The sequence below is a fragment of the Elaeis guineensis genome, chromosome 1 (genome assembly GCF_000442705.2).
Source record: "Elaeis guineensis isolate ETL-2024a chromosome 1, EG11, whole genome shotgun sequence".
NCBI classification, from domain to species: domain Eukaryota; kingdom Viridiplantae; phylum Streptophyta; class Magnoliopsida; order Arecales; family Arecaceae; genus Elaeis; species Elaeis guineensis.
This window is the reverse complement of record NC_025993.2, coordinates 168668589-168695519: the sequence shown is the minus strand read 5'-3', so window position 1 is coordinate 168695519 and position 26931 is coordinate 168668589. Positions and strand designations below refer to the sequence as shown.

Below are 26931 nucleotides of genomic sequence, written 5' to 3'. Positions count from 1 at the left end.
GGCCAATGCACGTCTAGCGTGCGGCTGGTACCTATTATGGTTGTTACATCACCCTGATCTGTCCGATGCTCAGACGACAGGCACCGATATGAGAGTGCTACTGTGATCTTTTTGACCATGCATTACTTCAGCTCCAGATACTATATAAGCATCAAGTACAAGGTTGATGCCTTGCAATCTAAGTCATTGCCCGCCTCAAATCATTCGATTCAATCATCACATTATTATGGTTTTCATTCAAGTGCCCCCTTTCACTGTTCCTCATGGCTAGGAATTCCAAAATTTCTTCTCCCAGAAGCTCGTTTAAGGCCTGTATTCTGAGTTCCAACAAATCCTTCAATTCTCAGTTTACTAGAAAAACTTTTGAAATCAATCAGGAAAAAACTGGCCCTTTGAAATTTCTACTGGTAAGACACAAACAAAGAATTTGGGGGAAAAAAAACATAAATTCAATTTCAAGTTAAACCAACTTGTATGATACATATAAACAAAGAAAAACTTTCAAAATACAGAGCTGAGAAGTGCACCAGTGGAAAGAGTTTTAGATGATTCAGCTACCTGCTTTCATTGATTGTTCGATTCAAGATGCGCAGCCGATGACATCCAATGCTCTGGCTCCAGTTTCCTAAAAAAGGGCAATCAAATTAGCCCCTTTCCCAAATGCTCGCTTGGGGCAATGTATATAAGTCTGATTTCAGGAACTTGATAGGAGAAGCTAAAGATGAGTCTGATGCTTTAGTAAAACTAATAATACTGGCCCATGCAAGCAACCTCCACAAACTCTACGCACTCAACTCTATGAAATACATCCAAAAACCATCAGAACCAAGTAGATTAACATGAGCCATGGTGAGGCGGCAGCAGCAACTCTTTGAACGAACCACCTTCCCAAATTTGCTAGCAGAGGATGGATGATAACAGAAGGAAGAAACAATATCAACCTTATGAATCACCTGCATTTAAATTCTATAGCAGTGAGGAATAGATAACGGCAAGGATTGGAGAAGCAACGCAGAAAGAAAGTTGATTTTACAATAATTCTTGGATATTTAAGACTCATTAAATTCTTTTTTAGTAAAGACTGCAACAATGCAACCTAGTGTCAAGATTTGCCAGTAAAAAGTACACTGCCCAAAAAGGAAAGATAAAAAGCCAACAAGAATAAGCCAATATTGGTTGATGAATTTTACTGATAGAAATTTATATAAATTATAACAAGGAGGAAGCTTGGACCTTTGCAGCTTCACACAAGATAAAACTTCTATCGGGCTCATATCTCCTTCAAACCTGATCACAACACCTAGATTTGTGTCAAAAATGTTTGCAAGCTTCCCAGGGCGCCTAATTACATTAACCACAAAGTTGCAGTTCAAGAAGTCGCTTTCAGAAGTAAGAAACTTCCGCAAAAGCTCCCTGGACCACTTAGAAGACAAGAAGGCTTTTTGCCTCCACTTTGTTACAGGTTTACTGCTCTGACTGGATTTGAAACCATGAGAAGGATAAGAATCATAATGACACCTACTTACAAAGGTTTCAGATTTCCCAAGAAAGCTGTCAAGTTTATCTTAAGCACCTGGAGGAGGAAGCTTCCATGCCAGCAAGATAAGGATTAAAGCCTTGATGATCAAGTCTTGTTCTACTCCTGTTCCCAAGCCGAATTCAAAAAACTTCAGTATATCTGTAGATTGAAATAATTTGTGATAGAATATTTTGAACTCTCATACCAGCAAAATTTATATGGTTTTTAAAATCTAAATGAACATAGACGTTGGAGGTTTTTGCAGTAAAACATCAGAACAAACAATTTTCTGGATGCATAACAGATAGCTAGCTCCAACTTATATACAACATAACTTATTAGCCCATACCACTTAGTCCACATTGTGAAATTTATGAAATGCTTTGCTTTTTGTTTGAGAAGTTTGATACTGGAGGTATTCTAACTTTACTAAAAGATTCTATTCTTTCAGAAAGGAACTCAACCTCCTCTTTTAACTCCCAGACTGTGTCCAACTCCTACATACATCAAAAACAAAATCTAACTTAATTTAAAGAGGAAGGCTCATTTTGTGATATTTAATGCTGGGAACTGATTTTGGCCTTTATTTTTTGTTGCCGAACTTAAAAATTATAAAAAACTTATTCCTTTTCTGTACGTGACTTGATCCTATAATACAAACATAGATATGTGGAGGCATTACCGAATGCTATGATTTTTTTTTTTAATCAAAAATTCCATATCCACATCATTAAAGCAATATATATATATATATATATAAAGAACAATAATAGGAGAAGGTAAAACACCCAACATATAATATGTCAAAAAAATACAACAGATCAAAATATAATCTTAAAATTTTATAATAAAGCATACAAGGGCGGCAATTTTGGCGAACCTTGACCCATACCCGAACCAACCCAAAATTGTGTCAAGATCTCTGGAGCCCCAATCAATGGGTCATTTAGGATCACTCATTTGACCCTAACCCAACCTATTTTGTATGACTCAAATCCCTAACAAGCCTTGCTAACCTATCAAATTCAATATTTACAAATCTTACTAGCTAATTTTCAAAATGATTTAAATGACTGATATCAAGAAAAAGATCAGTTACTTACCTCGAAAAACGAAAAAGATCAATCACTCAAGAAATTTTACCCAACACCATGATTCAACCCAACCAAAACTTTTTGACCTACACAAACCTCTACCATCATGACTCGAGTCACACTAAACTCTTGACCATAGCAAACCTATTTACAGTGCCGAACTAAAAAATCTCTTGACCCAAACCTGAGCCAAATAGGGGTGGGTCGGATTGGGTTTTTTTGGGCCAGGTCAATTTTTACTACCCTTAAAAAAAAAATATTATATATATGCTTCTTTTGGAAAATAACTAAAATAAAGTGGAATTTTTTTCCTTAACTCACCTATATTTTCCTAAAAGTGATGTCTAAATTCGTTACACAACTTATAGGTTACTTGTAATAATTTAAAAAAAAAAAAAGAATGGCCACACAGAATAATTAAGAGCTACAAAATGTAGTATAGAAAAAAAGTTGACCTCAAGATGTAGTGAATAGTCTCATTTAAGTTCTCTGTGTTTGCTAAAAGTAGTTATGGTATTGGAAAACCATAATGATTATGAACATGTTCTTGTCAAAACATAATTGCTGTCATGAGGTGATTGGTGGTTAGATGACACAGTCCAAGCAAAGTTCTGGCAAGTATAGAGCTAAGAAGAGTTCATGTTTTAAAATAAATTAAATGTGCCCCAGAAGTAGTTGGAGTACCTGAAGATGGAAACATCAGAGCCCACCAAGACCATGTTTTAGCCTGCAAACAAATCTTTGTAAGGTAATAATCTCGACTGGGGCCTATAAATAATGATGCCTGGTGTGTTTCTGTGCCAAGCATGTTTATCACATATGTATTACTTAATATACAGAAGGAAATTTCTTTATTATTTATAGCAACATTTAAAGTGGTAAAAATTGGAAGAGTCAAAAGCTAAAAGTCTTCTACAGAAATCTTCTTCTTTCAAGGTTTTGATTTTTGAGCATTCAAAGTATCGGTGGCAAATTTGATATCTTTGACCTTGGGTTGCTGGTGTCAGATCAAACTTAATTTTCTTTTACTAAATTGCTATGCATGGTTCCCCTGTGATCATGTTGATAAAAGCAAGTAGCAACTGACCAGTTCAGAGTTATTCCAAATTCAAAAATAGTATTTTGGAACCGAATTCACAAAGGGAAAATTCAAAAATCAACTCATAAATGAGAGAAAGAGTTGAAGTAAAGGCCTGATTAGAAGCAGAGAACTCTAAAACTCACCATTGAAAGATTGTTGGTAGCTGTTACAATAAGCATCTCCATTAAAATAATGCATCTATTCTTTCGTTCTGTCATTACCTTTCTTTCTATCACTAGACCTTACTGGCTTGGAACTGATACCAGACTTCTTCGCTGTTTCTGACTCCACATATTCTTTCAACTTTTTCAATGCTGTTATATTTTCAAATGAAAAAGAGAGGTAAATAGAAACTTAGCTGAAAAATTACTTATATTAAAAAAAAGGAACAAAACGTCATGGAAGTTACCAGATGAATAAATAGGGCGAAGCTCTTCTATTGAATCATCAGGCAAAGAGCGAATATCACATGAATTATTGTTTTTCTTCCGAAGCATCTTACTGAAACGTTTAATCTGAGAAAAATGAATATGTTTGATCACAGCAAAATAAAGAAGCAAAAAATTTCATCACAATATTTGCATGCATTGATCATTAATGCTTTTAAAATGTATTTAGTGGCAGAGAACATAATATTTGTGCTAAAAATACATTAAAATGTATTTAGTGGCAGAGCACATAATATTTGTGCTAAAAATACAGTGTGTGTAGAATCCATCATAAAGGAAAAACTACATTAGAGGAAGCTTCTTCCCAACCAGAAAGTCCTCTAAAGAATCACAAGATTGAAACATCATCAGGATTTCTTTTTTTTTTTAATTTCAGTTTGACAAGAAAATCTGGTACACGGAGATCTGCGTTCTCGAGGCTTGTATCCTCTTGCTAATGATGTTTGAAGAGGTCCTTTACAACACAACTCCCTTGGAAAAGATTAAACATTTTGAGATCAGCACCCTTTTGATATTCTTGCTTCTAAGTGTCAAGGAAAACTTCCAAAATATATCTGAATAGTCCATGGGATTAAGTTTCAACTTTGCTACTCATCATACTGAAAAGAAGAAGAAGAAGAAGAAAAGAAAGGCTACTTGGCTTGCACTTTGCACCGTACAGAGCTCAGCTCAGCTGTGCATCCAAACTTACCTTCTTCTTTCTTCATCTAACCCCTCCCAACTTCAAGAAAGTATTTGAGGGTTGGCTGTTACTATGAGCACACTTGTGGCGGGTAAAATAAGTCCTCCTTCCTGCCAACTACATTATGGCAGGTCTTCCTCTTGAACCTTGATCGAGGATTTTAGCAAATTCAGATAAGGTCAACATCGGTCAAGAGATTCTTGCAGAAAGTCACCATAATGTGTTGGACTGTATGCTCACCATTTATATATTTATGCATGGATGATAAAATCAATCTTTTTTCAAGATTATTATTAGTAGCTAAAGGTGCTTAGAACCATTGATATCAAAAGAGGCAATTGATTTTCATCATAATCCATGTCACATGGACATCATAAGACTCGTATTCAATAATAATCTCCTTAACAAGGAGTGAAAGCAACTGATAATAAGTGGTTACAAAATTATAAAAATTCTGTACTTAAGAGTATGTCGAATATCGGACGCTTAACTGGTAGAACTAGACAAAGGAAAGGCATTGCAGGTTGCAGTCTGACAATGCCAACTTGACCTCAACATGATCAAACCCCTTCTTTTTGTGGAAAGTGTAATGAGATAGTTGTGATGTACTAGTTCTGAAACAAAGTTGCAAAGACAACAAATGATTTTGCATGCAAAACATAGGTCAGCATTCGAAAAGCTCCCGATGAGAATACAATAATAATTACAAGTTAAACAAATGCATAGAAATTCAAGTTCAATTTGTTTAAATGAAGCCTTGTCCATATAATTTCAACATGAAATATGTTGGACAGCCAAAAAGCATCTCTTCAAAGAATGATGTGATGATCACTACATAAGTACAAAGAAAAAGCCTCTCATCAAGTCAATTTAGGCTTCATCAATGTGGTCTTCACTACCAGTTACTATCAAAGGCCAGGTCCTCCATAGTGAGTCCTGAAGCTTTGAAAATTTATTAAAACAACAAAAGCACTAGAGGCCTACAGGACCAATATGGAATCATGATAAAGACCTGGCAATGGCTATATAATCAGCCATCCAAGTGCATGCAGAAGATTATTATAGAAAGAAGCATCATGCAATGGAAACTATCCAGTTAGAATCATTATCTTTCACTAGTTTCAAAGCACATGCCAGCCGCTAACAATTTAATAAACATAATAGGCATACTCTTTCCTATTGTCTCTTTTTTTCTCTGTTCCTCTCTCAAATCCCCCTTGACGCATAATGACTCATGGAATCAATATATTTCTGGGTAATGCTTTCCTAAAAAAACTTTATTTTCAATAGTTCAAAGGTTATCGTGCAGGGAAAAGGTATACCTCATCTTTTCGCAGTAAAGTAAAGCAACGCCCAGTCTGACCTGCTCTTGCAGTGCGGCCTGCTCGATGAATGTATGTCTTAACATAAGCAGGTATATCATAATTGATAACATTTCTTATTCCTTCAACATCCATTCCTCGAGTCATTGCATCTGTAGCAACAAGCACTTCTATTCTCCCTTTCCTAAAGGCCTTCAATGTTTTGCTGCAGGAAAAAGAAAATTCCATTGTCATGACATAGACTCCATAAAATCATTGTTATAAAAATTGTTGAGCTAATCAGTCAAATTCGCATCAAGCAAATACTTCCAAACAGCCTGTCATGTAGGGAAAATACATTGTTCAGCAAGCCCCATACTCTCAATGCAGTGTGGGCTCCACGAATCCTTATTTCACCTTTAAATTGATTAAGGACAGGCATCTTGTAGAAATATTGATATATGCATATGTATGTAACCATGCCTAAGCATTGATGCCTGTGAGGATGCATTCATGCAAGTGCTTTCATAAAATCAGTCAAATTCATGTTAAGCAAATAGTTCTGAACAGCCTGTCTTGATGGCGCTAATAATATTCTTCAGCAAGCCCTATACTATCAATGCAAACCGCACTCTAATTAATAAAATTTTAATAAGCACCCTGTAGAAATGTCAAGGTATCCATGTTTGTGAGCATGGCAAAGCATGCCAGTGGACACACTTATGCAACTGCTTTCATAAAATAATCAGATGGTGATGATAACTTGGTTAGGTGGACAAGGTCACGTACAGCCAATGTTTGTAGTCAGCACTTAGATTGAGGAGCGCTCCTAATGGGAAGTCCATGTAACCCATCCTTTGGCATCTGTTCAGGGTGATCTTAATTACCTTTGAAGGATAAAAGGATCAAATGCTGATGACAACCAGCAAGAAAACATCTTCTGTAAATTTAGACTACTTGTACAACAGAGTCCTATATCTTGATGTTTAGTGCCTGTTTGGATGTCAGACGATCTTATCAGTTCGACAGGGCCTCGATTTTGAAAATATCATTGGAACCCTGAGGTAGAAACAGGTAGAGGCAACCAACAGCATTGGCAACTAATTCTATTTTTCAGGGATAAGTAACCACTTCTCCAAGGTGATTTACCTTATCCCCAAGAATGAGAGATCAGTGACTCCTCCAGTTCCCAATCTCTCCCTGATCTCTTTCAAAAATTCCGTTTTCACCATAACTCCAATCAAAGACACCCCACCAGAAGAATCACACCATCAAGATCTTCAAATGTCCAAACAGGCACTTAGTGTTGGAAGACAAGTCAAAGACAATCACACTACCAATGCTCCAAGTCAATGGTTTGACGTGTGTGAGGGCATACAGTTTCACATTGTCATAATTTGAACTCCTTCAAAAGTATATAGTGAAAAAATGAGGAATTGTCTAACATTTTCCAATAAAAATTTACTATCACATATAACTTGATCCTGACATTCTCTCTTTCCTTCAGCTACCTTTCATTCAATTTCTTCACCATTCTCATGTTAGACATTTAAACTGCCCAATTCCTTTCAAAATATTTTCTTAGTTTTATTATTTAACAGTGTGATGTAGCCAAATCTACAAAATAATGTGAAAATTGAAATGGTTATCCATCTACAGAAGACATCTAGGAAGCACAGATATGATACGGAACACGGATACAGTACGATACGGATACACAACAAATTCTTAAAAATATAAGATACGGTATCACTAGGATACGGTATATTAAAAATATAAAATTAATATAATATTAATATAGAAGCATAAATACTCAAGATAAATTTAACATATAAACATAAATCATAACTCAAGAGCACCTATATTTAAAAAGTAAGCATCATTAATACATAGTTATTACAAGCAAAAATTCTAAAAGATTAACATAAAAACACTAATGTTTCAGTACCCAGCCGTATCCCAACCATATGCAATGCCGGAAAAACCAAAAAAAAGAGGAAAAACAGCTGAACATGTGGTGGGTACGTATCGCACCGTGTCTCCAGCATTTCCATATCGAAAATATATCTGACATGAGTATGGCAGCCATTTTGCCGTATCCGTGCTTTCTGGAAAGGCATCCATCATCACAAAGATGTTCTTCAATAATGTAGAGATATTTTGTATTTAGATTAGCACTGGCCATAAAAATAATAGAGGCCTTTCCAGATATCTCGGTGCACCTGTTTTGGCGAGATATGTTGTCTTTGAGGCGAGAGTGCTTTTCTAGAGTTTTTTTTTTCTGTTGTACTCTGTAATCTCCATGATTCAAAATAGTGAAAATCTCCGTCCTCCGCCCGTGGTTTTTCCCTTGATTTAAGGATTTTCCACATAAATTCTATGTGTTTGCATTGCCCTGTCTCTTTAATTTTTTGTTTATTGACGTCTTGCTACAACAAACTGGGATCAGAGCCGGTTGTAGATCGTTGATCAAAGACATCTATGGCCAAGTTCGAAGTAGAAAAGTTTCACGGAACAAATAATTTGGATTGTGGCGGGTCAAGATGCACGCACTACTTGTGCAACATGGTTTGAAAGGAGTGCCGGAGGGAAAGGACAATCTGCCTGCGACCTTGACAGTGATAGAGAAGAAAGGGATTATGGCAAGGGCTCATGGTGCAATCCAGTTGAGTCTATCCAACAAGATGCTGCGCGAGGTATGCGATCAGACCATTGCTCCTGAGATTTGAAAGAAACTAGAGGCGCTGTACATGAAGAAATCCCTAACGAATTGTCTGTATCTGAAACAACGTCTGTATCAATTAAAGATGAGACTAGGTACTCCTGTGAGCGACCATGTAGATCTATTTAATCAGATTATTATGGATCTTCATAATGTTGATGTAAGAATTGAAGATGAAGATCAGGCCCTTTTACTGCTATGTTCTTTACCTGAATCATATGAAAACTTTGTTGATACTATGCTGCATGGTAAAACTTTGTTGATACTATGCTGCATGGTATCACCTTGGAGGATGTTAAATCATCCTTGAACTCAAGGGAGTTGAAGAAAAACATGATCGACAATCTGATTAATGATGGAGATGGCTTGATGGTTAGAGGCAGAAACAAGGATAAGGGGTTACATAATAAAGAAAAGTCTCGGAGTAGATCTAAGGGGAGAGTAGTAAGTTGCTGGTACTGTAACGAGAATGGCCATATCAGAAGAAACTGTCCAAAGCGCAAAGGGAAGAAAATTGAATTTTCAGGTAATGTTGCTGACGAGAGTTCTGATGAGTCTGTTCGTGGTGATGTTCTTACGATAGTGGCTAAGAAGAATTTTGATGGGTATGTAAACACTTGTGTTCTTGCAATAGATACTGTATGCTCAAGTTCTGAATGGATTCTTGATTCGGGCTGCTCTTATCATATGTGCTCATATAAAGAATCTTTTGCTACCTACCAGTCAGTAGATGGAGGCAAAATTCTCATGGGAAACAACAAAGCTTGTAAGGTTGTTGGAATAGAGACAGTTCAAATCAAGATGTTTGATGATATTGTGAAGACATTGACGGATGTTAGGCATGTACCAAAATCGAAGAAAAATCTGATCTTATTGGGAATGCTTGATTTTATCGGCTGGGAGTTTAGAGGTTGAGGTGGAGTCATCAAGATCTCTAAAGGTGTTCTTGTTGTGATGAAAGGAATTAAGCAAAATGGATTGTATGTTTTTCAGGGCAATACTGTTACACCCACAAGTTAGGGAATCAATCAAGCTCAATCAAATAGAGGCTGTCAGGTTGCAAATAAGGAAATTAATTCAGTCAATCAAGGGCAGCAGATATTCAGGGTGTATAACTGCAGAAGGAAAGTGGACTCAACCAAATAAAGAAGAACAATATCATGGGATCACAATCACCTATATTAAGGGATCACAATCATCTAAAATTCCGACGACTGGAGACTATAAATAGAACCAGAATGTGAAGGATAGAGAACCCAGACTTTACCAAAAAGCTTTGTTCGGCCTTTAGGCTTGGTCTGGAGATTTGTCTCCTAGTGTTCTTGTCATTTTGTTTCTTAAAACCATAGTTGTATTGTTTCTTATTGATTCTATAAAAGATCCCATTCTTCCTCCAACAAATTGGTCCGATACTGCCGGCCTTCATTTTTTTTCTTGTTCACGCCACAAACCCGAATGGAGTCCAGGGTTGAATTGTTAGAGAGAACGGTCGCAGCACTCGAGGAAAAATTGGAGAATCAACACATTGAAATCTGCAAGGCAATAGATAGAAAATTCGATGAGCATTTTGCATGCTTAGAGGCCACCATGGCCAGCCTTGCTGCCTCTGTTAAAGGCAAGACAATTGTTGCAGATGAACCAAACCCCATATCTCCCCTCTCGATCCATACTCCCATTGCACCACCGTGGGTAATTGTCTTTAGTTCCTCTGATTTCTCTTCTAATGCGACTTTTCTACCTCAGAAAATTAAAATTCCCACCTTCGACGGATCGGACCCAATCGGCTAGATCACAAGGGCAGAAAATTTTTTTGAGACGAATCAGACAGAAGAAAATCAGAAAGTCACCCTTGCCATGATAAGCATGGAGGGCCACGCCCTTCACCGGTTCCGCTGGCTCCGGCAACGAAAATCGCAGCTGACATGGAGAATGTTAACCATTGAGCTTATCCAGCAATACAATGGAAGACATGTGGGTAATCCCTTCGAGCGACTGGCAGCACTTTGACAAACCTCCACAGTCGAGACGTATATCTTCGCATTCATTGAATTAGTAACCCAAGTCCCTGACTTAAATGAGTAATATTGCCTGGATTTCTTTTTGAATGGATTGATAGAGGCTATTCGAGTGAGGCTCCGCACCCACGACCTAGGAGATCTCGATTGGGCTATGGAGCTGGCCCGCCGCCTCGAGGCAGAATTGCGATTTGCCGACGGAAGCTCCGATAGTCACCAATCACCAAGAAAGTCGGGTGTTAGCTTCACGCTGGCCCCGCATCGGTCGCCCACCTCATTCGCAACCTCGGTTTGATCGTCACCCTCAACGCCATGCGCTACCCAGCCCAACAGTACTTCGACGCCACCAACTCGAGCTGCAGACCGTGAGCCACCAACTCGAGCTGCAGACCGTGAGCCACCAACAGCAGACCGAAGCGGCTACAAGTCTCAGCTTGCTCCACCTCCTCGACACCGGGGCACTAGGCGACTCAGCAATCAGAAATACATTGAGCTTCGTAACAAGGACCTCTACTTTCGTTGTCATCAGCCCTACTCGCCCCTGCATGAGTGCCCAAACTGAGAGCTCCAAACTTTGATTGCAGCAGCAGATGAAGGAGACAGCATCAGCTTGGCCGATTTTGAGGCACTGGAAGCCGAGGATGGGGAACCGACGATCGTGGCTCCACAAGAGACCCAGATAGCAACATTGGATCTTCAGTCGGTCGTGGATCTGAAAAGTCCACATACACTAAAATTATGGGGATTACTTAGAGGGCAGCCGATCATGATTTTAATTGACAGCGGGGCCTCTCACAATTTTATATCCCAATCTCTGGTAAAGAAGATGAGTCTGCCTATGAGTGCCACCTCAGGATTTGGGGTCAAATTAGGGAATGGTCACCAAGTGGTTTCTACAGGCGTGTGTCAGCAAATGGAGGTACAAATTGGATCCTATTCTTTAGCCACTGACTATTATTTATTTGAGCTAGATGGCGTGGATTTGATACTAGGGGTGGCTTGGCTCGCATCTTTAGGCGAAATTCGGGCCAACTGGCAGAACATGACACTCCAATTCAACTACCTGGGCCAGCCCATTACTTTGGAGGGAGACCCAACCTTGTGCAGAACCCAAGTGGGGTTGCGATCCTTCTTCAAGACAACAGATGCCGATCTGTGGGCCATTGCGTGGGAGAGTCCAACTCCTGTTACTGCTCCCAACTCAGATGATAGCTTGACACCCAACCAATAAACCAAGCTTCAGCAACTCCTACAACAATTTGAGGCGATTTTCGATGACCCAGTTGGCTTACCCCCCAATAGGGTCTTAAATCACCACATTGTGCTCCAGCCAGGCACAGGCTCTGTCTCATTCCAGCCCTATAGGTATGGCCATACCCAGAAAAATAAAATTAAGCGATTGGTTACTGAAATGATGGCTGCATGAATTATCCATCCTAGCTCTAGCCCTTTCTCCAGCCCAATATTATTGGTTCGTAAGAAGGATGGCAGTTGGAGATTCTGTATAGACTACCGAGAGCTGAACAGGATTACTGTCCCCGATAAATACCCTATTCCGATGATCCAGGAGATGCTGGATGAATTACAGGGAGCCCGGTACTTCTCAAAAATTGACCTCCGATTCGGATATCATCAGATCAAAGTCCAGGAAAGTGATGTGCCCAAAACAGCCTTTCGAACGCACAGTGGTCACTATGAATTTTTGGTTATGCCTTTCGGCCTTACCAATGCTCCATCTACATTTCAAGCCACTATGAATAATATTTTTCGACCCTATCTCCGACGATTTGTGCTTGTATTTTTTGATGATATCCTAATTTACAGTTCCATATGGGACGACCATTTGCGCCATCTATCTTGCGTCTTGCAGATATTACAGGACAACCAGCTCAAGGCAAACAAGAAAAAATGTCAGCTGAGACGCACGAAGGTAGAATACCTGGGACACCTAATTTCTGCATCTGGAGTGGCTATGGATCCTGCTAAGGTTTCTGCAGTTCTCCATTGGCCTATCCCATGATCTATGAGAGCTGTTCGAGGATTCTTGGGACTAACAGGCTATTACCGTCAGTTCATCAAAGATTATGGTCACATTGCCCAACCATTAACAGCCCTCCTCAGGAAAGATGCCAAAGCCCAATTTGTATGGACTGACGCAGCTCAACAGGCCTTCCAAGAACTTCAACAGGCCTTGGTGACGACTCTGATGTTAGGTATGCCGGATTTCTCAAAAGATTTTGTTATTGAATGTGACGCCTTGGGAAGAGGCCTTGGTGTGGTCTTGATGCAGGAAGGGCGCCCACTGGCTTATTTCCGCAAAGCATTATCGAATCGGTCTCTTGCCAAATCCGCTTATGAAAAGGAGCTTATGGCCTTGGTCCTAGCAGTGCAGTATTGGCGGCCTTACTTAATGGGCCACAAGTTTACAGTCCGCATCGACCAAAGAAGTCTCCGGCATCTCTTCCATCAAAAAATAGCCACGCTTGCACAACAGAATTGGGTGGCGAAGTTATTGGGCTATGAATTTTCAGTGGTCTACAAGATCGGGTGCTCCAATCGTGCAGCCGATTCTCTATCTCGCATGGATGCGGATGGGGAACTATCTGCCCTTAGCGCTCCCCTGTGGCTTGACTTACCTTCAATAGATGTTAAGATTAGCAAGGACTCAGAACTACAGGCGATAATTGCTGACTTACAACGAGATCTGGCCTCTCGCCCTCCTTACTGCTTGATCCAGAGGTGCCTGTTCTTTCGAGGATGTCTGGTGGTACCTCCGAATTCTCCCTGGATTCCTAAACTAATCGTTGAGTTTCACTCCACCCTGACTAGGGGTCATTCGGGAGCTTACCAGACCTACTGCAGGCTAGCTGCTAGCTTGTATTGGAGGGGTATGATGAAGACTGTTCAACAATTTGTGGCTTCTTGCCTCATTTGTCAACGAGCTAAATATGAAGCATTGGAACCTACTGGGCTCTTGCATCCCTTGCCGATTCCAAACTCTATTTGGGAAGATTTATCCATGGATTTTATCACTCGCCTGCGCAAGTCCCAAGGGTTTGATTGTATTTTAGTGGTAGTGGATCAGCTCTCCAAGTATACCGCCTAGACCATAGTCGAGCTATTCGTCAAAGAGGTCATCCGTCTCCACGATCTACCCAAGTCCATTGTTCGTGACCGCGATCCTATTTTTATGAGTAACTTTTGACAGAAATTATTCAAGCTGTAGGGAACCACACTTAAAATGAGCTCGGTGTATCACCCAGAAACCAACGGCCAAACGGAAGTCACGAATCACGGCTTGGAGACTTATTTGAGATGCTTCGCCTCAAAACAGCCTCGTTCTTAGGCCCATTGGTTGGCTTGGACTAAGTATTCCTACAACACATCATTCCAGTCCTTTGCAAGCTGCACCCCATTTGAGGCAGTATACGGACGCCCACCCCCGAGATTACAACATCTCCTCCCGCGCGAATGCCGAGTGGAATCCGTTGCTATGGCTCTCCTAGATCGGAATGAAATTATCCGGCAACTAAAATACAACCTCCAACGAGTGCAGAACCGCATGCGACGCAGCGCCAATTTACACCACCGAGATGTCACCTTTTCTGCTGGAGATCACGTATTCTTAAAGCTCCGACCTCACCGCCAACATTCAATGGCCACCAGAGTACATCCAAAGCTTTTAACCAGATATTATGGGCCTTTTGAGGTTCTGAAGAAGATTGGCCCAGTGGCTTACAAGTTTCGGCTACCTAAGGATAGTCGGGTACATCCCATCTTTTACGTCTCTCTACTTAAGTGGATCATTGGCGACCATCCAGTAGAGCCCTCCCTACCTGCAGCCCTGGCAGTAACAGAAGAGCCCATGTTCGAGCCCGACTCCATCCTTACCGATCGCACCCTTCAGCGTGGCCCTATTTCCATTCCACAAGTTTTGGTGGCGTGGAAAGGTCGATCCTTGGACGAACCGACTTGGATGGATAGAGATGATTTCCATTCCCAGTTCTCAGACTTCCACCTTGAGGACAAGGCGAATTTTCATCCGACGGGCATAATTGTTACACCCACAAATCAGAAAATCAATCAAGCTCAATCAAATAGAGGCTATCAGGCTGCAAATGAGGAAATCAATTCAGTCAATCAAAGATAGCAGATATTCAGGGTGTATACCCATAGAAGGAAAGTGGATTCAACCAAATAAGGAAGAACAATATCATGGGATCGCAATCACCTATATTAAGGGATCACAATCACCTAAAAGAAGGAAAGTGGACTCAACCAAATAAGGAAGAACAATATCATGAAATCGCAATCATCTATATTAAGGGATCACAATCACCTAAAATTTCGATGACTGAAAACTATAAATAGAACCAGAATGTGGAGGACAGAGAACCCAGACTTTACCTAATAGCTTTGTTGGGCCTTTAGGCCTGGTCTGGAGATTTGTCTCCTGGTGTTCTTGTTATTCTGTTTCTTCAAACCATAGATGTACTGTTTCTTATTGATTCTATAAAAGATCCCGTTCTTCTTCCAACAAATACTGTTACAGGATCTACTGCAATTGGATCTGCAGAGCAGGAGTCTCTCATTATTATGTTATGGCACATGCATCTAGGACACATAAGTGAGAAAGGATTGGCAGAGCTGAGCAAACAAGGATTGTTATGTGGTCAAAAAATAGGGAAGTTGAACTTCTGTGAGCATTGTGTATTCCAAAAATAGTGTAGGGTGAAGTTCAGTACAAGTATTCATAGAACCAAAGGAACAGTTGACTATATTCACTCAGATCTGTGGGATCCTTTTCAAGTGCCATCTAAAAGTGATCTCAAGTATATGCTAATCTTTGTGGATGATTATTCAAGAAAGGTTTGGATATATTTTCTGAAACAGAAAAATTATGTATTCGAGAAATTCAAACACTGAAAAATAATGATTGAAAAGCAGACAAAAAAGTCAATTAAGCACTTGAGAACAGATAATAGACTAGAATTCTGCAGTGATGAATTCAACCAGTTTTGCAGTGAGCATGAAATTGTTAGACACCGCAGTGTTGCGAAAATACTACGACAAAATGGTGTAGCAGAGCGGATGAACAGAACGCTCTTGGAGAGAACTAGATGTATGCTGTCTAATGCAGGTCTGAGGAAGGAATTTTGGGCTGAAACTTGTAATGCTGTAGCATTTCTAATAAATAAATCTCCATCGATATCAATTAAGTACATGACTCCTGAAGAAAAGTGATCAGGTTCTTCTGCAAGCTATGCTGATTTGAAGGTTTTTGGGTGTCCAACATACGCTCATGGGAGGTAGGGCAAACTTGAGCCAAAGGCAAGCAAGTATATATTTTTTAGCTATACAGATGGAGTAAAAGGATACAGACTATGGTGCCTCGATGATAAGTCCTCTGAACTTCTTATCAGTAGAGATGTTACTTTTGACGAATCTGCTATGTTGAAAGAACAGGGGTGCACCGATGGAGATTCAAATTGTAACATTGAAGAGCAGGTGGAGCATGAAATTCAAGCTTCTGAGATTCAGTCTGGTGCACAGGATGTTCAGATTGAAGCTTCAGATGAGTAGTAACCACAGAGTTTGAGGGACTACAGTCTTGCCAGAGATAGGCAAAGGAGAAAGGTAAAAGCACCACAAAGATTTGGATATACTGATTTGGTTGCATATGCTTTGAATGTGGCAGAGGACATCGATGGATAGGAGCCAAGCAGCTATCGTGAGGCTATTGTTTGTGATGAATCTGCACAGTGGGTGTTGCCATGTCAGAAGAAATGGAGTCTCTTCAAAAAAACAAAATATGGACATTGGTGAAGCCTCCTAGTGGTTAGAAAATTATTAGGTGTAAATGGGTTTTTAGGAAGAAGGAATTCCTAGGATTAAGAGTGCAAGGTTTAAAGCACATTTGGTGGCAAAAGGCTTTACTCAACGAGAAGGTGTGGACTTCAATGAAGTTTTTTCATCAGTTGTGAAGCATAGTTCTTTTAAAGTCTTACTTGCCATGGTTGCTTTATATGACTTAGAGCTTGAACAGCTAGATGTCAAAACAGTATTTCTGCATGGAGAGCTTGACAAGCGAATTTTTATGCAACAGCCAGAGGGATTCGTTGTTCCCGAAAAGGAAGATCATGTATGCTTGTTGAAAAGGTCTTTATATGGCCTTAAGCAATCACTGAGGCAATGGTATAAGAGGTTTGACACTTTCATGATTAGTAATCATTTTACTGGAAGCAATTTTGATTGATTGTGTTTATCATAAGAAACTCCAAGATGGCAATTTTATTTCTCTTATTATATGTTGATGATATGTTGATTGCTGCTCATGATATGAAGGAGATTAATATTTTGAAATCTCAACTTAATGGTGAATTCAAGATGAAAGATCTGGGTGCAGCGAAGAAGATTTTTTGTATGGAGATAAGCAGAGATAGAGCTGCAGGCAAGTTGTATTTATCACAGAAAAAATACTTAGAAAAGATATTGCAGTGTTTTAATCTGTTTGATTCAAAGTCAGTTTGTACCCCACATGCCTCACATTTTAATCTTTTTGCTTCTATGTCACCTGTTGATAAGGATGAGATTGAGTATATGACTAGAGTCTCTTATGCTAGTGTTGTAGGTAGTATAATATATGCTATGGTTTGCACTAGACCAGATATTGCACATGCTGTTAGTGTAGTTAACAGATTTATGGCAAATCCAGGAAAGGGGCATTGGCAAGCTGTGAAGCGGATTTTTCATTATCTCAGAGGTACTGTGAATGTTGGGTTGGTTTACTACAAAGATACTGATATATCTGGTAGTGTCATTGGTTTTGCAGACTCTGAATATGCAGCTGATAAAGATCGAAGGAAGTCTATGATAGATTATATCTTCACTCTGATCGTACAGTTAGTTAGAAAGCAGTTTTGCAATCTACAGTTGACTTGTCTATAACAGAGGCCAAGCACATGGCATTAGCAAAGGCCGTGAACGAGGGAATATGGTTGAAAGTCTTATTGGTGATCTAGGTATTCAGCTTGGGCAGTCTATTATGTATTCTGATAGTCAGAATACTATATACTTGACCAAAAATCAGATGTACCATGAGAAGACCAAACATATTGATGTCGGATTTCACTTCATTCAAGAAGTTGTAAGTCAGGGAACAATTTTGATAAAGAAAGTGAGCACAGATGACAATCCTACAGACATGTTGACAAAGCACATAATCGCAAGCAAATTCAGACATTGCTTAGACTTGGTTGGAGTTTGCAGCTGCTGAGATGGAGCCCTTGGGGGCTAAGGTGGAGTTGGTGAGAGGTTTGATATTTTATATAACTTAGCTAAATACAAGCCAAGGTGGAGATTTGTAGAGATGTCTTATATTTAGATTAGCACTGGCCATAGAGATAATAGGGACCTTTCCAGCTTGTTGGCAAGATATGCTGTCTTTGAGGTGAGATTGTTTTTTTAGATTTTTTTTTCTCTTGTACTCTGTAATCTCCGTGATTCCAGATAGTGAAAATCTCTGTCCTTCTCCGCCCGTGGTTTTTTCCTTGATTTAAGGGTTTTCCACGTAAATTCTGTGTTTGCATTGATCTTTGTCTCTTTGACTTCTTCTTTATTGACGCCTTGCTACAACAAATAATTTGCTAATTAATAAATTTGGATGAGAACAAGTTCACCAATCCAATGCACAATGTCAGATAAAGTACTCCATGTGATCAGACTATGCTCTTTTTTCTGCTATGTTAGAAAAAGGCTAAAACCAAACAACAAAAGTCATACTCCTAAACAAGGACCGCCGAACTGAAATCGGAGCCCATGCCGGTCAGCTGGCGGTTTGGTTCGGTATGGTTCCATACCATTTCATGCCGGCTGAACCAACAGGGCAGAGAAGAGGAGAGGGAGAAGAAAGAGAGGAAGAGAAAGGGGGGAGAGAAGGAGAGGTCCTACGGTGGCCACCGGAAGCCGTTCGAGGCCGCACTAATGGGCCTGAGGGCGGTCGAGGCCGGAGGAGGGCCTCCGCCCTCATCCTATGCGAAACAGGGGTTCTCTGTTTCGACCTTTTGTTTTTTAGATTTTATCGCGTGAAGTCGACAATTCGTTTCGCACGATAGGACCCAAAAAAAAAAAAAAAAATACAGGGACGAACTCCTGTCTCACATGGGACGAGGGCGAAGGCCCTCCTCTAGCCTCAACCGCTCTCAGGCCCCTCGACACAGCCTCGGATGGCCTCCAACGGCCGCCAGAGGCCCTCTCCTCCTCTCCCTCTCCTTCTCTCCCCACTCCCCTCTCTCTCTCTTCCTCTCCTTCTCCCACCCTCCGAGACGGCCGGTGTGCCATTTTGCACACCAAAACCAGACCGGTTTCCCACTGGTATGGTTCGGCATGGCCTAAACTATCTGGTTCGAGACGATTCAGCGAACGGTGCTCCTAGACATGGATTAGCCAAGCTAGAATTGCCAATCAATATGTCACTTTAGCACTAGGTAATAACATGGTTCCTCCCATAATCTTTTAATTTTTCAGCCATTTCAAATGATTGAATGGACAAAACGATTTGTTTGGTGACTGCAATATCCTGTCCATGGCCTTCCACAAGGACAAAAGATGTCCTTTTCTTTTCATTTTTCTTTCTTCCTTTTAACAAAGATCATCCTTCGCAAAAATATATACTTTATCTGACATTTTTCTTGACAAATCATGTCCAGTGGAGCTATGAACAATGCATCAAAGCAACAAAACCTCTTTTCTTAAATGAGGAAACTTAAGTTTGCAAGTTTGTCATTTACCTTCACAAAGACTGATGCCGCCGATGTGAATATTCATTAATTTCACATGGCAAGTCTCCAAAGAAATTTAATAAAGTGCATAGCCTGTGAGTTGATTCTACGGATGAAGTAAATACTATACACTTTTCCCCTTGCAAATCTTGTAGAAGAGAAACTAGATGCAATGGCTTCAGTTTTGATTTACAAATCTGCACATACCCCAAAAAAGAGTAAGACACAAAAAATAAAGCTATTATCAAACAGACAACTGAAATAATTCCACTACTAATAGAACATTGTAGACGATTCAGCCATTTCAGTACGTTTAAGCTAATGCATTTGAATAAGAAATGATATTTTCACTTTCCCTGTTTTTCATTCAAAAATTGTACTAGCTGGAAAATAGCAAAAGTAAAAGAAATCTATATATAATGCTCAGCTGGTTAAACAATTATAATCAGATTTATGTTCAAAGATAGTTTTTCTTCAAGGAGTTTACTGATTTGGTCAAAAGCTTAAAATGGGACAAACCAGCTTGTAAGACTCCAGTTTTTTTGGAAGTTTGTATCGCCTCTGCCCACTTGTCAACAACAAAAGATGATGCAAGTCAAGTTGACAAAGCTTGCTTGGATCTTGAGTCAGTGTAGCAGAGAGAATCATTTTAACAAGCCTTGGGTAACTTTTACCTTTAAACCCCCTTTCAACACCACTGCATCCAAAGGCATATCACTGAATTAGAAAAATATTTTAAAATAATAAATGAATATCGTTCTGCTCAGCTTGGGAAGGAGGCCTCAACAAATGAACTTTGATAGGAGTTCTAGACACTATATATAAGTCAAAATCTGGACACTGAGTCTTTTATAAGGGCCTTAGTACTGATTTATTTCTATAGGTTGTTTGAAGCCAGATAGGAAGAAGTAGAATTACGATCTCCTTATGGTTGTCAAGGAACCAGACATCAAGGAGTCCTGCATGGTCGAATAATGCCTGACCGTTTGAACAAGTGAGCTGAATCACAGTTGGCAACCAGAACTGACATGCCTCTCTTAACAATCGATCTGTCTCATCAACTACCTGAAATTCAACAAATAGGCTACTCAGCAATAAACATGTAATAAAAATAGCACAAAAATAAGTCAGCTTTCAACACATTATTGTGAAATTTCATTGACATGTCAATCCCTTAAAATATCAAAAGAATCTAAATACACTGATAAAGAAACAGCATCATCTTAAAGATAATAGTTAGATGCTTTGCATATATCTTGGTACTTCATCTTTCAGAAGAAGCAAGGATTCAGGTGATATGCTTGCATTTAAGACTAAACTAAGAGAAAATGGTAGCCGTACAGCATCATGGTTCCACAAAAGGCATACTGAAAAGATATATAGGTGCAGGAATGTTTGCTTAACATGACAGGTAACTGTAGAAATACAAGATCCATTGAATAATAAGAGAAGTTCATGTAATCTTTGAAAAATTGATAATAAAATTTGTGAATGAAGGGGATTCAATGTATTCATCTGGCTGATGTAGGTCTGACAAAGGGCGCCATACAAGATGCCAATGATAAAAGGTATCTTTTCATTGCTCCCATGCATTGAATTAATAGCAAGAAGGAGATTGTCCATGAAGGCACCTAATCGAGTGGGTACAACAAATCAAAAGATTGAATCCGAGATAGCTCCTCAACATCAAAAGAATGTGAAGAGAAATGAGCTTTACATATTCATTCATAAGTAATGCAGAAAGGTGGATAGAGCTCTGAAGGAAAGGAATTGGCAGAAATCTAGTCAACATGTACCAATGCTGCTGGTTTTTGGTAGCAGAGAGACACTAAACCGAAACCATATTATCCACTATCAAGACATGAGTACATTAGCTCTAATCCTGTTACATCTATTTGTTCAATAATTCCAAATACGTGAATCCTTCCCTTGAGATTAGATTTCTGAAATTAAATTTGAGAGCGAACATAGGCAGAAGGTTTATTTCTCTGGTGAATGTTTCTTTCTTCTACAATAGAAGGGCAGGGTTGGACATGTCTTATCTAAATTAAATTGCCATTATCTGATTTGTAAGTGCAGATTTTCTTTTAAATCAGATATCAGAGATGAAAAATTGAAGGTGGAGCCTGATCAAGTCTTTAATTGTCAGAAGGGAAAATGTCAAGCCCATAGGCCCAACACATATGCAAACGCGGAGAGCCACCATGTCTCTCTCCCTCTCTCCCTCTCTCCCTCCCTCTTTTATAATTAAAAAAAGGAGAAATGTGAGAATAACCAAAACATTTCACTATTCTGAAAATTCATTACAGCACACATGCCTTATTTGGGATGAGAACAACATCCCCCCTCCCCACCACAAAAAAAAAAAAAAAAAGAAGAAGAAGAAGAAAAAGAAAAGAAAAGAAAAAAAAAAAAAGAGAGAGAGAGAAGAAGTAATAATTACCAGACTCCTATTCTTTTAATAAACTGTCCTTACAACCCATGTACAACTTTCAGTGAGTTTTGAAGGCTAAAGGGGTGCACCAAATATTGTCCTTGGCTCCTTGCTCTGTTGGAATGATTTGATATCCCACTCTCCTTCTAAATCATAGTGTCAAAAATATGTACCAAGAAATAATGAATGTTGTGTCATGAAAAAAAAAATATTTAAGGCATAAAGGTTTTTTAATGTAATATTTACAAGTGAAAGAAGTATATCACAATTTTTTCAGAGAATGAGGATGGCATCATTTTTCCAACCTAATTATAGCCTTTGGTTAATCAGCCGATCCTTTCCTATATTTAAACTTGTCCTCTTCTGCTGATGGAAGCATTAAAAAAAGGTTATTTTCAAAATGATAGACTCACTACACGATGAAATTAAAAAGCACATTGGTTGCAATTGTCAGTTACTTAAGCGGCCAAACTCTTGAGCAGCCACTTAGTGATTCCAAATGCTTAACTATCTATTTCTCTTTATCTATTTCCTTCTTCTCTTCATTCATTTTTTATTTTCTTTTTTCCCTTCCACCTTTTTTTTTCCCTCCCCTGACAAACATGAGACGCCTTAAACTGCCAAAATATATGTTGAAACACAAATTCTCCTTTTTCTCCTGAAAATTACTTACCGCCTATTTCTACCCTGAGCTGGCCATGGTTTCTCTCTCTTTTTTTATTTGTATGTGTGTCTGTGTGAGGTTGTGGGGGGTGGAGGGGGGGGGGTGGGGAATCTAAGAATGCTGCAAAAAAAGGTATAAAAGAGCTCATGAAAATGTTAAGCATATGAAACAGAGCTCAAGTCGCTTGATCTGCATCATCACTTATTCAGAGAAAGTCTTGTCAAAATATCAGTCTTCTGGTCCTTGATTGCTAAAGGTAAGAAAGAAGAACTGGCATAAACTGTCATCAAATGCAAACCACCTTGCTCTATTAGAAATTTTGACACAAGACAGGAAACAAAGGACTCATATATATGTACTCAGATAAACTAAATAACAGGTACACTTATAGATACAACAACTGATAGAAAGGAACAGAAAAGGAGTACAGAAAAGATGATCCAAAGCCATCTACCAGATAACAAAGATGTTCCAGACTAAAACCCTTTGTCAAGTTAACATGATCCATCAGCCTTCCTGGAGATGCCACCAATATGTCAACTGAAGTTTGTGGCTCCATTTGCATGTCATCTGGATCAAATGATGAGCACATCTCTAGCTTAGGTCTCCTAATGAGCTCTGAAATTTCATCTGCAAGTGATGATTGACCAACTGCTAAGCCTACAAGCAGACCTACTGCAGGGGCAATAGCTGCAAAAACTTCTTTAACCTGAACCACATACAAGAGAAAAAGTAGCCATTAAAATGAAAAATGAAACAAGCAAAAGAAAGGATTCTATTACAGAATTTGACAAAGGATCTACACAAGAAAAAAGGCTTTAATAGATGTAGTCATGTAATGCATAAATATATTTTCTCTTCATGTAAATATTGAAAAATGATAACAAAAATAACATTGCTTAATTCATTTAACCAAGATCATATGAAATTGACGAACTATATTACAGTTTTTGAGTCTGGATTACAGACAACAAGCTGTGGGAGAAACAACACAAAGACTCATCCTATGCTGTTGTACTCCCATGGCTATCTAACATTTCCTAATAAGGGTGTGCATGGTTTGATTTGGATCAGTTTGGGGTCAATTTTCCAACCAAACTAACTTGAATTGGTTTTCTAAAGCCCAAACCAAAACCCAACCGAATACCTAGAAAAACCGGTTCAAACCAAACCAAAAAAATCAGTTCTGTTTGGTTTATCAGGTTGTGGACTATTTGGCTTATGTCAAATAGGCAGCTTATTGGATGGGCTAAATGAGCTGCTATCCATTTTAATTGTTTCTAATCATGCTAAATGGGCGGCTTATGAGATAAGCTAAATAGACTGTTTATAGGATAGGCTAAATGGGCTAAATATAGAAGCAATGAACCGTTGGTGCTAGGGCAAAATATAAGTGGACGGGTGGCAGTTCACATACACACATGAGTTGGTTCTGTTTAAATCGGGTTTTTCAAAATTGAAACCGAAACTAAATCAATTTTTTTGGTCTCTCAAAATTTTTAAACTGAAAACAAACCGAATTTGAAAAGAACTAATCCAAACCGAACCAAAATTAACAATTCGGATCGGTTTTGTGGTTTGATTGATTTGCCTACACACCCTTATTTCGTAACCACCTCTTATTGCTGAATGGTCAATGTCATCATGCAATATAAAATTAAATTGCTGCAAAACTTTTTTGGATGCAAGTAATACATTGAATAGACTCTACTCTCTAGTGTATCACTGACAAACAATGATAATCTGAAGGCCTACAATTGTTTTCTGTGATCTTCCAAATATACTCTAAATGGATAATGTTAGTCTACAAGACAAGCAATCAAGAATATGAATGTTGGAATCTGAAAATCAAGCAAGATCAAGCTGCTTCAACCAGAATATAACAAACTAACTTGAGCAGTTCAGCTCTTGAGCTACTTTGAGAGCCTGACATGACCAATACTTAACAAACTCCACAATTTAAGCCAAATTGACAGCTCTAACAGAACTGGTTATAACATAAAAGTGGAGGTGGCTATTATGAAAGAAATATTGTTAAAAAACAGAATTCATTCTGAAGTAGCTGTATGGCTAAATCACCAGTAGGCAAAACTACTAATGCACGCAAACGTCCTATCTTCTGAGTTGAGAGCATCTGCACGATAGGCAAAGCATAAGCCAGAGTCTTGCCGCTCCCTGTCGGGGAATTAGCACAAATGTCTCTCTCAAAAGCACCAGCTCTAATTGTTTCTTGCCACACTGCTACTTGCACTGGAAACAGTGATTGAATTCCTATTTTCTGCAAAGCCTCCGCCAATCTACAAATACAGAAAATAAAGAAATATCATTCGGATATGGACAATTTGAGTTTATTCTCTGTTTAGCATATGTAGCTCCTACATGCAATACTCAGAAAAGTAAGGATGTAATAGCTATTGTATCTCCACAGTACAAAATAAACTTCAACACAAGCAAGACACATCAATTCCTGCTTCCCTTTCATTGCAGATGCCTAACCTAACCTTTCTTTCCTTCTTTCTCTTTATTTCTGTCTTATTTTTGCATTAACCAGGAGATCATTCTTCCAGCATAAATCCGTGTTTGCTACGGTAACTTGCAGAGTTCTTTTTACTTTAACAACATATCGATTGCGGAGTTCTTTTTACTTTAACAACATATCGATGATCTTCAGAATGTAGGATGAATCGGGTTCATGTCATACAAGAATGCATGCATTGGAACATACATTTCAAATCAATCAATAAATAATAAGTAGGGAAAAGTTTACAGATATGAAATTTTCACTGATAAAAATCATATTTTTACACCAAAAAGCACGAAAATCCACGCTATAATAAGCCAAAAAAGACTCCCTCTCATCCTATCGTGTTGGAAGAAATGAGTGAACACATCGTGCAACAATTATATCGACGTCAAACTCAAAGAAAAATAAAAGAAATTATGAGGAGAAAATAAAGCGAGGGCACCTGAGATCAAGACATGGTAGGAGATCGAAGGGGCATTCTTCATAAAAATCGATATCGACGGGGTTTCGCATCCATGGCAAGTGGGGAACGCGCTTCGCCTGCGAGTCCTCCATATCTCCTCCTTCAGATAACCGAAGGGGATGGATCAAGTCCATGCAGGGATTTTGAATGGCTTATTACGGTCCCAAATGCAGGGTTAAGGGCAGAGAGAAAAGAACGAGTCCTTTGGGTTTGCGAGATGCACTGCCTCTGGGGACGACCCCATAGAGGGTTGGTTCGAACCTACTCGGGAAAACCTCAGAACCTGCGGTGGGAAGGCAGCACAGTATACACGTACTGGGAAGGAAGCCGCGCTGCGCAGCAGCCATGATCAAAGATGTAGATTTATATCATTCAGATTTATTTTTTACAGGTCCAAACAGGTTTAATACATAAGTTTATCAAAAAAAATATATAAACAAATTATTCGTTTTCATACGTTCCTTCTGCACCAATGTTGTAAAAACAAAATATATATCAAATGGTACATCAATATTTTTTATAATTTTTTATGAGATTATTTTGAAAAAAATAAATTGATCAGACAAAATTAACTTATGCGATATGAAGCTTTTCTTCTACGGTGGTGATGCCAACTCCTTACACAATTAAAAAATAGGTAAGTTTCTTTGAAAGATTAATAGATATGGTATTAAATATTTGATGCAAATGTTTGATGTCTGATCATAGTAGGTGATGTTTACGGAGAAGTTTGTTGGTCAAATATTTCTGAGTAAATAAGTTTTTCGAGAATCACGATCAATGTTTCATCTAGAATTTGCAACGAAGAAGATGTAAAATCTGATGTCTTATGTGTACTTTCCAATTGAATATTATTTTTTAAAAAAAAATTTATCATCCAAAAATTATGATTATTGGAATCAAAATTCTATGAACTAAACGTAACTTGAAAGGCATAAGTATTATCGAAAATTTTTTCGATAACATTCGGCAGGATAAATCTATCCAATCTTGGAGTCAACATAATTACCGATGCATAAAACAAATATTTTTCAATCTTTCCTACTCCCTTTCTTTTTTTTGAAAAAATATTTTTAAAAAAATTTGAGCTCGGTTTCCTCAAAAAAATTGCATACGTACAAACTCATAAAATAATGATCATTTTATTTTTTAAGTACTTTATCCCCATATCTGTTTCTATGCATCCGTGTGTTATATAGAACA

At 38.8% G+C, this 26931-nt stretch overlaps 1 pseudogene; it reads right to left on the bottom strand.

Annotated features, from left to right (window-relative positions):
* Nucleotides 1–376: 376 nt before the first annotated feature.
* On the bottom strand, nucleotides 377–26083 carry LOC105060205 (DEAD-box ATP-dependent RNA helicase 1-like; annotated as a pseudogene).
* Between the last annotated feature and the right edge of the window lie 848 nt (nucleotides 26084–26931).